The sequence below is a fragment of the Cryptomeria japonica genome, chromosome 2 (assembly GCF_030272615.1).
Source record: "Cryptomeria japonica chromosome 2, Sugi_1.0, whole genome shotgun sequence".
NCBI lineage: Eukaryota > Viridiplantae > Streptophyta > Pinopsida > Cupressales > Cupressaceae > Cryptomeria > Cryptomeria japonica.
Genome location: NC_081406.1, coordinates 401,332,788 through 401,346,615, shown reverse-complemented (window position 1 = coordinate 401,346,615; position 13,828 = coordinate 401,332,788).

Genomic DNA, 13,828 nt, shown 5'->3' with positions numbered 1-13,828 from the left:
AAAACATTTTAAACCCTGGGTAGGGTAAATAGTGTCTTTCTAAAATGTAATAAGCCCCCATTCCATGATGAACATAGACCAATAATTGGTGAAATGGGGGGAAATATCATTTATTTATTTTATTTTTTTTGTAGGGTACCATTCTCACTTTTGCATGTGCAAAATGATGGTAAAATACTGATTTTATAGTATCATAGTCTGATATAACAGTGGTTTGAGGGAGTTTGAGTGGTGAAGGTTCTTAATTGGTCCTTGGGAGACCTAGTTAATGGAGAGAGGGATGTGAGGGATACTTTTTGGTGTGATTCAAGGGTTATTGAGTGGTAGAACCATAGAAAGCAAGTAATTATTTTGATTGTCCTTACAAAACCCATGGTTGTCATAGTTTGACAGTGTGTTGTGTCATCATACTTTGCAAGGTTAGGAAGGGGCTTTTATATTGGGTTTGATGACTAAGAGGAAGGTAGATAATATCTTCACAATGAGATCAATTTTTTAAGACGAAGGATTGAGAAATGACTCAAGAATCATTGGTTGTCCCTAAACTTTGTATGATTGTCCTAAAAATAGTGAATTTGCAATAAACCTGGTTATGACTTCTTTGGTGGTTGAGAGGGTAGAGAACCTTGATTGGGAATTTTGATAAGTCCTTATAAGGGTTTCAATAGGTATATTGGCTTGTGATTACATTCTAATTGATGTGAGTTGAGTAATAGTGGAATTTGGAGATCTATTATGAGATGAACTTGAGAGTTTTGTGAGTTTGGTGTGAACCAAGGGGTTGGAAGTTCGTAGTTGGATTTAGGAAAGTTGTATAAGCCTAATCTAAGGCATGTCAATGGTTTTAGGAGTTTTGAGAAGCATGGGGATGTCTTTGGGGTGTTTAATCCTTGTGAGTAACTAATGACCTTGTGAGGGGTTTTGTGAGTGAGTGAAGAGCTATCAAGTAATTGGATAGTTGAGTTGGGAGAAAGATCTCCATTAGTTGGTTGAGTGTGTGGATGATCTACATCAAAGTGGTATCAAAGAAAATTAATTATATACCTTGAAGGTTGAAAGAAGAAATTTTGATAATTTGAAGACAAGATGCCCCCAAGGGTTAGTGCAATAGTTTCTAGGGAGTTGAGAGCCTTAAGAGAGAGGATGGAAGCATTAGAGGCCAAAGATAGAAGGAGAGGAAGGTTTGTTTATGAAGAGACTAACTAAGGATGAGTAGAGGATGAAGATGAAGCCCCACAAGAGGAATAAATGGACCCAGAGGATGCAGGGATGACAAAACTCATTAAGGCAATTAGAGCAAGTGACGACAAATCTAAGGCAAATTTACCCATGTATGGTGGTAAATTAGATGGAGAAGAACTCATAGATTGGATTGGAGTATTGGAAAACTAATTTTAACGTGAATAAGTGGAAGATAATCAGAAGGTAAAAGTGGCTAAGTCAAGATTGAGGGGACATTCTCTACATTGGTGAGATTGTGTGCAAGCTGAAAGATGGAAGAAGGACAAGCCAAAGATCACTTCATGGTACAAGATGGTGGAAAAGATGAAGGGAAAGTTATTTCCTAATGACTAAAAGGTCTAATTGTACAAGAGGTTGGAAAGTGTAAGGCAAAAGAATTTATGTACAAGCCTACATAGAGGAACTTCACAACTTAGACATAAGGGCAGCACATGAGGAAGATATTGAAGAAAAGGTAGCAAGATATCTTGGCAGCTTGAGATATAATATCTAGGATGAACTTAGTCTCTCCAAACCTAGAACATTAGAATAATGTTACAAATTGGACATGAAGGCTGAGGAGAAGTTGAAGAGGAAGTAAAAAAAGTACATGAGAAGAAGAGGAAACAATCAGAGGGGTAGAGGATCCTTCATGACATCCAAATAGTCTCATGAAGACCAAGAAGATGGAAGCAAAGGTAAGGACCAAGTTGCTGATCAAAGAGGTGGATTAAAAGGTTCTACGAGCATATTTGGAGGAGGTATAAGTTCAAATACATTCATAGGAAGGTTATAAAATTATAATTAAACTGGTCATCTATCATTCAATTGCCCTCAAAGACAAGGATCTGCATCAAGGGGTAGAGAAAGGACAAGTGAAAAGAGAGTACAGCTGGTGTAAAAATATGAGGGTGAAAGTGTAAACTCTCCAATTAGATATGTTGATCTTGAAATAGGGGAATCATTGATGGTGAGAAGAAATTTTTTGAAGTCATCTAAGGAGAAAGACATCAGCCAAAGGAGGAGTCTAATCAGGACCACATGTAAGAGCACACGTAAGGTATGTAAGGTAGTGATAAATTTTGGTTCAATAGATAATATGGTGTGTAGGGAAATAGTGGATAAATTGAACCTAGAAAGAATTCCTCATCAAACTCCTTACAAAGTATCTTGGGTAAGTGATACTCAATCAATTTTGGTAGATGAACAAGCTTATGTTGATTTTCAAATTGGAGAATATAAGGATAGGGTTTTGTCTGACATTTTGCCCATGGATTGTTGTCACCTACTTTTAGGAAGACCATGGAAATTTCATAGGCAATCATTATATCATGGATATGATAACACCTACATCATCACAAAGTATGGGAGAAATTTTGTGTTGACACCATTGTAGGGGGATGTTGAAGAAAAGAAGGAAGCCAAGATCATCTTGGTGGGTAAGAAAGAGTTTGTGAAGAACAATAAAGAAGAGACAAGAAAATTTGAAGACACCTCAAGGAGTGAGGTTGCCAAAGATTAGAATTTGAAGGTAGTTTCAAGTTGGGATGATGGAGATTAGATGGTGGTACCTAAGATGGATCAGAAGAAGGTCCAAGAGTAGATCTACAAGTAGCCACAAGGTGGTTGGAAAGAAGTTGATGCAATCATAGTGGGGACCATTATTTGTACTATAGAACCCACAAGGTTTGGAAAGAAATTGCTTTATGTTATTGCAATAGGTCAAGAAGTAGCAAATAAGGATCTAAATCCATTTATTCAAGCAAAGATGACAACATGGAAGGATGGCAAGCAAAGTCTAGGTCTAGTTGTAAGAACTCACTCATGGAAAGATGTGAGTAGGGCCTACAATTCTAGGAACGAGTTCTTGATACAATGGAAGGAAGTTGCAGTCTAGAGATCATGGGGAAGACATGGAGCAACAAAGGAGAAAGGTGGAGCAAGACATAGAATTAACTCATGTGCAGGAGCACCTAGCACACAGTGGCCACTATGAGACCAAAATTGGTGTTAAATTCATGTTTTTGAGTTTTTTCATGAATAAGGTCTTGAAATACCATATTCGATGTAATAAACGTCATTGAGACCATAAAGAGTTGTGTTGAGTCTTATTAGGGTCACATTGCCAAAAATAATCAAAAAAAATGTCACTATAATGCAAATATGACTCAATAGGTCAAATGTGATGTTTAATGATATTTAAGGGTATTTTAAATATATTTGGACCTATTTAAATGAGTTTTGAGTCATGGAGTTTTTAGGTTGAGTCTAGGATCAAATTTTGATAGTTGCTAAATGTTGTCAAAGTTGTCAAGCAACTTGCATTTTTGAGAGTGATTAGAAATTGTTTGTCAAAAAATTTTTGAAAAGTGGTTATAACCATTGGGAAGGATTGGGAAACATTTAAATAAGACTTCCCTTAGTCATTCTTGGGTTAGGTGTGACATATGTAGCAAGAAAATCAATAAAAATTTGAGATTTCTTGCATGTTTCTGAGTATTAACACGTGACAGTCTGCTCTTGGGCATTTTTCTTCATGATTTCACATTCTATTACATTGTAAACTCATTGATGGTGAAAAAGGAATGAATCCTCTTTGATTTGGTGTTTGTCTCATTCAACTTGATTGTATTTTGAGAGAGATCTTAATTTTTGTAAAAAATGTTATAACCCTAGGTAGGGTAAATAGTGTCTTTGTAAAATGTAATAAGCCCCCATTCCACAATGAAAATAGGCCAATACTTGATGGAATGGAGGTAAATGTCATTTACTTTGTTTTGTTTTGTCTGTAGGGTACCATGCTCACTTTTGCATGCGGAAAATGATGGCAAAATACTGATTTGATAGTGTCATAGTCTGATATAGCAACGGTTTGAGGGATTTTGAGTGGTGAAGGTGCTGCATTGGTCTCTGGGAGACCTATTTAATGTAGAGAGGGATGTGAGGGAGACTCTCTGGTGTGATTCAAGGGTTATTGAGTGGTAGAAGTAATTATTTTGACTATGATTACAAACCCATGGTTGTCACAGTTTGATAGTGTGTTGTGTCATCATACTTTACAAGGTTAGGAAGGGGGTTTGATGTTGGTTTTGGTGACTAAGAGGAAGGTAGAGAAGATATTCACCATAAGATCAAGTTTTGAAGACCAAGGATTGATAAATGACTCAATAATCATTGGTTGTCCCTGCACTTTATATGATAGTCCTAAAAATAGTGAATCTGCAATAAACCTAGTTATGACCTCTTGGGTGGTTGGGAGGGTAGATAACCTTGATTGGGTATGTTGAGAAGTCCTTAAATGAGTTTCAAGAGGTACATTGGCTTTTGAGTACCTTCTACTTGATGTGAGTTGAGAAATAGTGGAATTTGGAGATCTATTATGAGATGAACTTGAGAGAGTGGAGTTTTCTAGAGCTTGGTGTAAACCAAGGGGTTGGAAGTTCTTAGTTAGATTTAGGAAAGTTATCTAAGCCTAATCTAAGGTATTTCAATGGTTGTAGGAGTTTTGAGAAGCATGGGGGTGTCTCTGGGGTGTTGAAGCCTTGTGAGTAACCAATGACCTTGTGAGGGGTTTTGTGAGTGAGTGAAGAGCTATCGCCTAATTGGATAGGTGAATTGGGAGAAAAATCTCCCTTAGTTGGTTGAGTGTGTGGATTATTCTTTGCATCAGTACCTAACATGACCTTGTAGTCGATACTGATCTTTCATTGCTTAGTTGCATTGTATACTTAAGTGCATTCCCTTAAGTTGCACTTAACGGGGGGTGTTCATGTAATTATTTATTCATGTTGGATATAATTACACTTTACTTAACTTTATTTAGGTACATGCACCACATTTGAGACACTTAGGGAGATGCACATACATTGGGAGTGTGTATGTAGGATAATTTCTACTTTTTATGGTGTGATATTGTTATTACTTTATCATATCAACTTATCATGGAGTGATAATTCCAGCTTCAGTGGGTGATCCTCCTCATGTGAAATATTTTACTATTTCTCCTACCTACCCTTGCATCTCATTGAGCCACATGTCATCATTGTGTGTTATCGTGTCTCTTAGCCTTGCCTTTATAAGCAGGCTCATCATACATTGTATGTAATGATCCAATTGATCTATTTTGCATATATCGAGAATATCATCTTATTCTCTATCTCTCTTGTTATTGTGCTATCTATTGGTTTCTTTGATCTTTGTTTCTTCAAGAATAATCTCACAACCCTACACAACAATAAATCCATACAACTATACTTTAAGATCACTAAAAACAACACCAAGATTTCTTTAAAAAATAGCCCTAAAAACTCAAGGAAGAAGAGGGAATTCAAACATCAAAGTACTCATACATAATCAAAAAATCAAAAGTATTTTTTAGATTAAAAGAAAGGCAATTAAACTCACATTATTTACATTCCCAAAGCAATGAGAATAGATCAAGCAAGAGAGAATCAAATCCTACCTCATGTCCTATGGAGAAATAAAGAAATGAAGAAGAGGAAGATAAAATCATGAGGACAATCCATGCACAACCAACAATACTCCCAATCAGAAACCAAGCAAATGTAGCAACAAATAAACTAGAAATCCTCCCCAAACAATCTCAAGAAAACTCCAACAAGAAACCCTCACCAAATGCACAAAGAATTAGAAACAAAATCTAACAAAATCCTCTCCTCACACATCAAAATAAAAAACCTCTCATCATTAATGAGTAATATTTTCTCTACAAAAACAACACCTAAAATAATGTAAAATCCATTTACCAAATTGTGTACGAGAACAATCAAACAACTCTCACAAATAAAGCATAAACAAAGATTAAACTCATAAATGGAAAACAACTCCCCACCACTAAAATTTAATTAAATATATATCCAAAGTATAATATATACCATCCCACTTAAAATATATTTACACGAATAAAGCTTTTATATAATTTATTATTCCCCACCAAAAAGAACTCAATTAATCATAGTCTCATAAATAATTAATCTCATTATTAAATAGTAGAAATAATCACTTTAATATAAATATAAATAAATCATATTTTTAATTAAATAATAATATTAATAATAATACTAACAATCATTAATAATTACATATAAAATAATATCATCATCCTAATAAATTATTACACATAAATACTTACATCATAACCAAGATAAAGAGAACTGTCACCACAAGCTCAAGCAACTGACTTAGGGTAGTGAATATGGCCTTTAGGGAAAAATCAAAGAGGTAAACACATGACCAAAGATAATTGTCCTAGTATGGGACAATGGTTAGGGTTAATTTTATTAATAATATTGTCATTGATGTGAAAAAAAATATGTACTAATAGAAGGGATCAGTACTGAGATGGGTCAACATGACAGAGATATCTTTGAGACGTTCTAGCAGAGAAAATATATTGTACACCAAAGAAACAAACTCTGCATGTAATGGTTTTTTACTGTTTATCCCACATTAGTAATACAATAAAGTTGTATTGATTATCTATATAGATCGATGAGTATGGGTCAAGTGTGCAATGGTACACATGTTTTTTGCCCTCAGCTTGAAATGCGTATATAAGTGATACGAAGTGTTAGGTGCAAGATTTTAGTGGTCAAGATACACCATCGACAAAGGTTGTGATGTTGTGATAGCCCATTAGGGGCATGATTGGTGTAGGAGCACCAAGTGAACCCCCTAATCCAATGACCTATATGGGGTCAAATATGAAAATTTTGAGTTCTAGATGGTTTCTTGTGTCAAATAAGGTCTAATGAGACCAATAGCATTTTAATAAGGTCATTTAACCATTCATGTAATCAAGATTGTCTAGTTGGTCCTAGGAAGGTCCTGATTTGGCCAATACTATGCAAATGGGTCAAAATGTGTCAAATTGATGTTATAATGTTAAATTTGGTCCCAAAGTTCCTTTCATGTCTATTTGGACCTATTTAAATGTGTTTAAGGTCATGGTTTAATAAAATGTTGAAAGTTGTCATTATTGACAAATATTGTCATGAGCAACTTTTCTTTGTAAAGTGTAGTTTTATGTCTCCAACGGTCAAATGGATTTTTAAAAGTGGTTGTAAGGGGTTATAACTGCCTCCTCAAGGCTTAAATGAGCCTTGGATGGTCGACCATGGGGTTGGGATTTGGAGATTGTATTTAAGTTTGAAGGACAATCAATTGAAACATAGACATTTGCTGCACTTTCCTTGTTATTTCAACGTTTGACAATCTGATGTCAGGCTTGAATCACATTGATTAATCAACCTTTTGTCTTGAAAAATAGTTTGGGATGATACCTTGATGATTTATCTATCATATATAATTTTTTTCATGTGATTTAGTTTCATATTGAGGAAGATCCAATAAATCTTGTAAAAACCATCATAATTTGATCTAGGGTAAACAATGACCTTTAAAATGTGATATATTTTATATGCATTGCCAAATAAGCACACCAATGGGCATCAAAATATATTATAATGTGTTATTTCTTCTTTTAAATTTTTCATCGATGTTACATCAATTTTGCATGTGTTTTAAAGAGATCTAATGTCTGTTTGATGTCTTGGATTGGAGAAAAGATAGTCTTGAAGGGTTTGTTGCAATATGCATGTGTTAGATGAATGGTGGAGGGTGTGAAGGGGATAGAATGTGTTTTTGGCTCTGATAAAAACCCTTATTCCCTTGTGTGGAACCAAAACTCAAGGATGTTAACTATTTCCAAACCTAATCATGGTTGTCACAAAAGGACAACAAACTGAGACTTTCAATGTTTGTCAAGTTTAGGATGGTTGTTGGGTTTGTAAATGTGTATGGATATTAGGGAATGGAAACACTAATTTTGTATGGATTTTTTAATGAAGTTTTGGTACTTTTGGAATAGTTATAAGCCCATGATAAGTGACTTTTCTTGAACATTTGTATGATTGTCTTTCTTGTGACAATGAGTTGAGTCTATGGTTAAGTTTGTAAGTTGGGAAGAGGAGTGATTTGATTTTGTTGGTTGTCAAGAGAGTGTGACAAGACTTGTTTCCATTTTATAAATGTGGCTACCAAGAAATAGTCATGTGTTCTATACTTACTATCCTAAAATTATGAGTTGAGACATTGGGAAGAGTTATGGTAACCACGTATGTTGAGTCCTTGAAGGATGTATGAAGGTGTTGAGTGTTGTATGGAGGCATGGAAGAGAAGTATTATGAAGGGTGTTTGACAATCTTGGGTTGAGGCATGATGTGTGTTTGTGAGTCACTAAAAAGGAAAGGTGTTGATTAATTAAGAGAGTGAGAGCACCTAATTGATGAAACACACCTATTAAATAGGTGAGTTGGGAGAAAGATCTCCCTAAGTAGTTGAGCTTTTGTGGATGCTCTGCATCATATTGGTATCAGAGTAAGGAAGTACATCCCTGAATAATATAGTTGGGATTTGAGAGAAGAGTGAGTAAGAGGTTAATTTCAATATACGTCCTAAGAGTATGGGTACTCCTAGAGAGTTACAAGAGTTGAAGGAGAAGAATGCAAGGTTGCAAGAATCCTATAATGCGGTGATGGCAAGGCTTGAAGCCTTAGAGTCCAATAAAAAAAGGAATGTTAATGTAAAAGATGTGAGTGATGAAGAGGAAGAAGAAGAGGAGTTCCAAGAAGCATAGGAGGAAGAACAAATAGATCCTGAAGAGCAGCGGACACTCGTATTGTTAAAGGGAGTGAAAGGTGATCAGTACAAGGAAAGAGTTGACCTACCTATGTATGGTGGGAATATGCATGAGGAATGACTACTTGATTGGGTTGCAACCATGGACACTTATTTTAAGAGTGAAGATGTGTTATAGGATCAAAAGGTCAAAGTGGCAAAGACAAAGTTGAAATGGCATGCACTCATATGGTGGGATTATGAATAGGAATAAAGAAGGAAGAAGGGCATGGCAAAGATCATCTCATGGATAGAATGGTGGTGAAAATCAAAGGTAAATTTCTTCCTAGAGACTGAGGTTCAAATGTTTAATAAATTGGAAAGTTTAAAATGAAGGGATTTAGATGTGAAAGCATATACTGATGAGTTTTATAAGTTGAGTATAAGAGTAGGAAGGGATGAAAATGACATTGAAAAGGTGGCTAGGTACCTTGGTGGTCATAGATTCAATATTCAAGATGAGTTGGTAATTGCTAACCCCAAAAGTGTGGAAGAATGTTATAAGTATAATGAGTATGGTCATCTTTCTTTTAAGTGTCCTGAAAAGACAACATCATCATCATATAAGGTTGACAAGAGGGTTGCATTTTCTCAAGAGGAGGAAGTTGATAGTGGTAGTCTAAAGGTGACTGATTGCATTGGTGAAGTTGGTGAGTGTTTGATTATCAAGTAAAATATCTTGAAGACCTCATAGGAATCTGAACCCATCTAGAGAAGGAGCCTCTTTAGAACAGGGTGTCAATGTAAAGGTAAAGTTTGTACTTTTATTATTGATTATGGTTCCATTGATAACATGGTTTCTACTGAAATGATTGAAAAGTTACATTTGGAAAGATTGCCTCATAAAAATCCTTATAGAGTTTCTTGGGTCAATGATGATGTTAGCCTATTGGTTAAGGAACAAGCAGGGGTTGATTTTCAGATTGGTCAATATAAGGAGAGTGTTCTATGTGACATTTTACCCATGGAATGTAGCCATATTTTACTTGGTAGACCTTGGAAATATGACAACCATATTAGTTATGATGGTAGGAGAAATACTTATACTATTGAAAAGGATGAAATTAAGTACACTTTATGGCCAATGAATCATGATGGCAAGGATAAGAACAAAATAGTCATGTTTGGGAAGAAGACATTGCTTGAGGATGAAGAGTTGGTAGCCAAGTCACGACTAGAAAGGGTTGGAAATGATCATTTGTGTGCAGGTATAATGGTTGGTTCAGTTTTATGTCCATTTGTGCAGGACATGGTGAAGGATAAATATGATGTTGTAGATAAGGAGAAGGTACAACAAACAAAGGTTGAGGAAGTGTAGAAGAAGGTGCAAGGGCAAGCGCCTATTGAAGATTCTTGGTATCCACCAAGTACTATGGTGGTTGGAGTTCCTTTGTGAACTAATTGGTTTTATTATTCTAGTTTTTATCAGTTTCTTATAGATTTTCAGAAGGCTAGAGTTGATATTCCTCATGGGACATGATGATTTTTCAAGGTGGGGAGTGTCATGCAGGAGCACCAAGTGAACCAAGTGTACCTCCTAATTCAAATGACCTATATGGGGTCAAATATGAAAATTTTGAGTTCTAGATGGTTTCTTGTGTCAAATAAGGTCTAGTGAGACCGATAGCATTGTAATAAGGTCATTTGACCATTCATGTAATCAAGATTGTTTAGTTGGTCCTAGGAAGGTCCTGATTTGGCCAATATTGTGCAAATGGGTCAAAGTGTGTCAAATTAATGTAATAATGTTAAATTTGGTCCCAAAGGTCCTTTCATGTTATTTGGACCTATTTAAATGTGTTTAAGGTCATGGTTTAATAAAATGTTGAAAGTTGTCATGAGCAACTTTTATTTGTAAAGGGCAGTTTTATGTCTCCAACAGTCAAATGGAGTTTTAAAAGTGGTTGTAAGAGGTTATAAATTACTCATAAAGTCTTAAATGGGCCTTGGATGCTCTACCATGGGGTTGGGATTTGAAGATTGTATTGAAGTTTGAAGGACAATCAATTGAAACATAGACATTTGCTGAACTTTTCTTGTTATTTCCACGTGTGACAATTTGATCTCAGGCTTGAATCATATTGATTTATCATCCTTTTGTCTTGAAAACTAGTTTGGGATGATACCTTGATTATTTCTCTATCATATGCAATTTGTTTCATGTGCTTTGGTTTCATATTGAGGAAGATCTAATAAATTTTGTAAAAACTATCATAATTTGATCTAGGGTAAATAGTGACTTTTAAAATGTGATATCTTTTATATGCATTGCCAAATAAGCCCACCAATGGGTATAAACATGTATTATAATGTATTCTTTGTTATTTGAAAGTTTTTAGGGATGTTACATAAATTTTGCATGTGTTTTGAAGAGATCTAATGATTGTTTGATGTCTCAGATTGGAGAAAAGACAGCCTTGAAGGGTTTGTTGCAATATACATGTGTTAGATGAATGGTGGAGGGTTTTAAGGGGATAGAATGTGTTTTTGGCTCTGAGACAAACCCTTGTTCCCTTGTGTGGAACCGAAACTTAAAAATGTTAATTATTTTCAAACCTAATCATGGTTATCACATAAGGACAACATACTAAGACTTTCAATGTTGTCAAGTCGGGGATGGTTGTTGGGTTTGTAAATGTGTATGGATATCAAGAAATGGAAACACTAATGTTGTATGGCTTTGTGAATGATTTTTTGGTACTTTTGGAAGAGGTATAGGCCCATGATAAGTGAATATTCTTGAACATTTGTATGAATGCATATTTCTTGTGACAATGAGTTGAGTCTATGGTTAAGTTTGTAAGTTGGGAAGAGTGGAGTGATTTGATTTTGTTTGTTTTAAAGAGAGTTTGAAAAGACTTGTTTCCATTTTCCAAATGTGGCTTCCAAGAAAGAGTCATTTGTTCTATAATGATTGTCCTAAAATTATGAGTTGAGCCATTGGGAAAAGCTATGGTAACCAGGTATGCTAAGTCCTTGAAGAATGTATGAAGGTGTTGAGTGTTGTATGGAGGCATGGAAGAGAAGTATCATGAAGGGTGGTTGACAATCTTAGGTTGAGGGGTGATGTGTGTTTGTGAGTCACTACAAAGGAAAGGTGTTGATGAATTAAGAGAGTGAGAGAACCTAATTGATGAAACACACCTATTAAATAGGTGAGTTGGGAAAAAGATATCCCTAAGTAGTTGAGTTTGTGTGGATGCTCTCCATAAATGATCATAGTGGTTAGGGTTAATCACCAAAGGAGGCTATGATTTTATGATCAACCGTAAATAATCATAGGAAAAGTTGAGCCGCATCCTCATGGATTGGAGGTAACAATAGAATGTTAGCCCATGATTTGGCGAGAGACTTCCATGTGTCATGTTGGGTTCCATAGAGCTAGAAGGATAGAAGAGAATGCAATTTTGCATGGAGAAGTGATGTCATCAAGAAAGGCTTGCAATGAAGCGCCCAGCTGCCATGAGTCTAGGAGTTGAAGAAAGTGTTGTCTTGTAGGGTTTGATAACGTATGTTGAATCATGTAGCAATATTGCGACCCATAGCCATGTGTCCCTGATAGTTATTATTTGATGTGACATAGATAAAGACTCAGGGAGATTGTGTTGATAGTAATGTGATGTGCTATGTGGAATCGCCATAGTGACAATAACAACCAAATATTTTTGGTCAAATCTTGAGGATCAACGGTCCAAATTTAAAGATTGAGAAATTGTTTTAGCATGATAAGAGAGTTTCCCGAGAACTTGCACAAGTTGACTTAAACACCTATCTATTGAATGCAATTGGACAATTATAAAATGGGGTAGATTCTGTATGTTGTGATGATAAGAACATAATGAAAACCAACTGAATGAACGATCCTAATGCAACATAGAAAGTTGTACAAATCACAGTGTATGATAACGATGCAAATTAGGTTTTGGATGAATTTTTTGAGGTTAATACAAAGCATACAAATAGAATGAAGATTGATATAGATTGTGAAGTTTTTGTTGTGTTGTGTGTCAAAAGACCTAGAAACTATAGAGAAGCAAAATAGAAGGAGAGTTGATATTATTTTATCAATCTGAGCAATAGAGAAGGAGAGTTGCAGAGATAAAAGGGTGTGAACCAAATTTTTGAAGAGATAGAGCATAACTACAGAGGTTCATATTTAATCATTGTATTACATCAAGATTGTAGTCTTGTATGTTAGTGTAGGGGATTGGTGTCTCTTGAAGGTTGGTGCCTTCAAATCAAGTGATTGTAAAGAGATTGGTGTTCATAAACTATAGGGGTTGGTTCCCATAAAGTATGGGGATTGGTGTCTCCTGAAGGTTGATGCCTTAAAATTAATTGTAATCGGTTGATACATTTGTGAGGCTAGATTTGGACAGTAGCTCCAAGTAGCATTTTCTCACCATGGTTTTTTTCCATCTTGGGTTTTCCACATATATCCTAGTTTTATGTGATGCATTACTGATCTTCATGTTCTTTTGCATTATATGGTTAATTACTTCTGAGTGTTTAAAATAATTTTTAGAAGTATTAAAATATACACTGATTCAACCATCCCTTCTCAGTGTATTTGTGTGTTCAAAAAAGTCAACATGGGCCTCTATGTCATCTCCCTTATCACCATCAAGGATTCTTAGGCATAGTTAGACCTATGAAGCTAGTGGAGTTGATTCCTAGTGTCTGCAACCAAAAAAAAACATAAAACACTTATACACATACACATCCATATCTATATATCTATAAAAAAATATTAGTAAATATAATCAATCTGTATACGATGTCATTCAAACATATGTTATTACATCATAAAAACAATTCATCATCTATCATATAGCCAACAGAGATTATAACATAAAACCATAACATCATCATCTTATCCCTTCATCTCACATCTAGTCATCAAGTAACC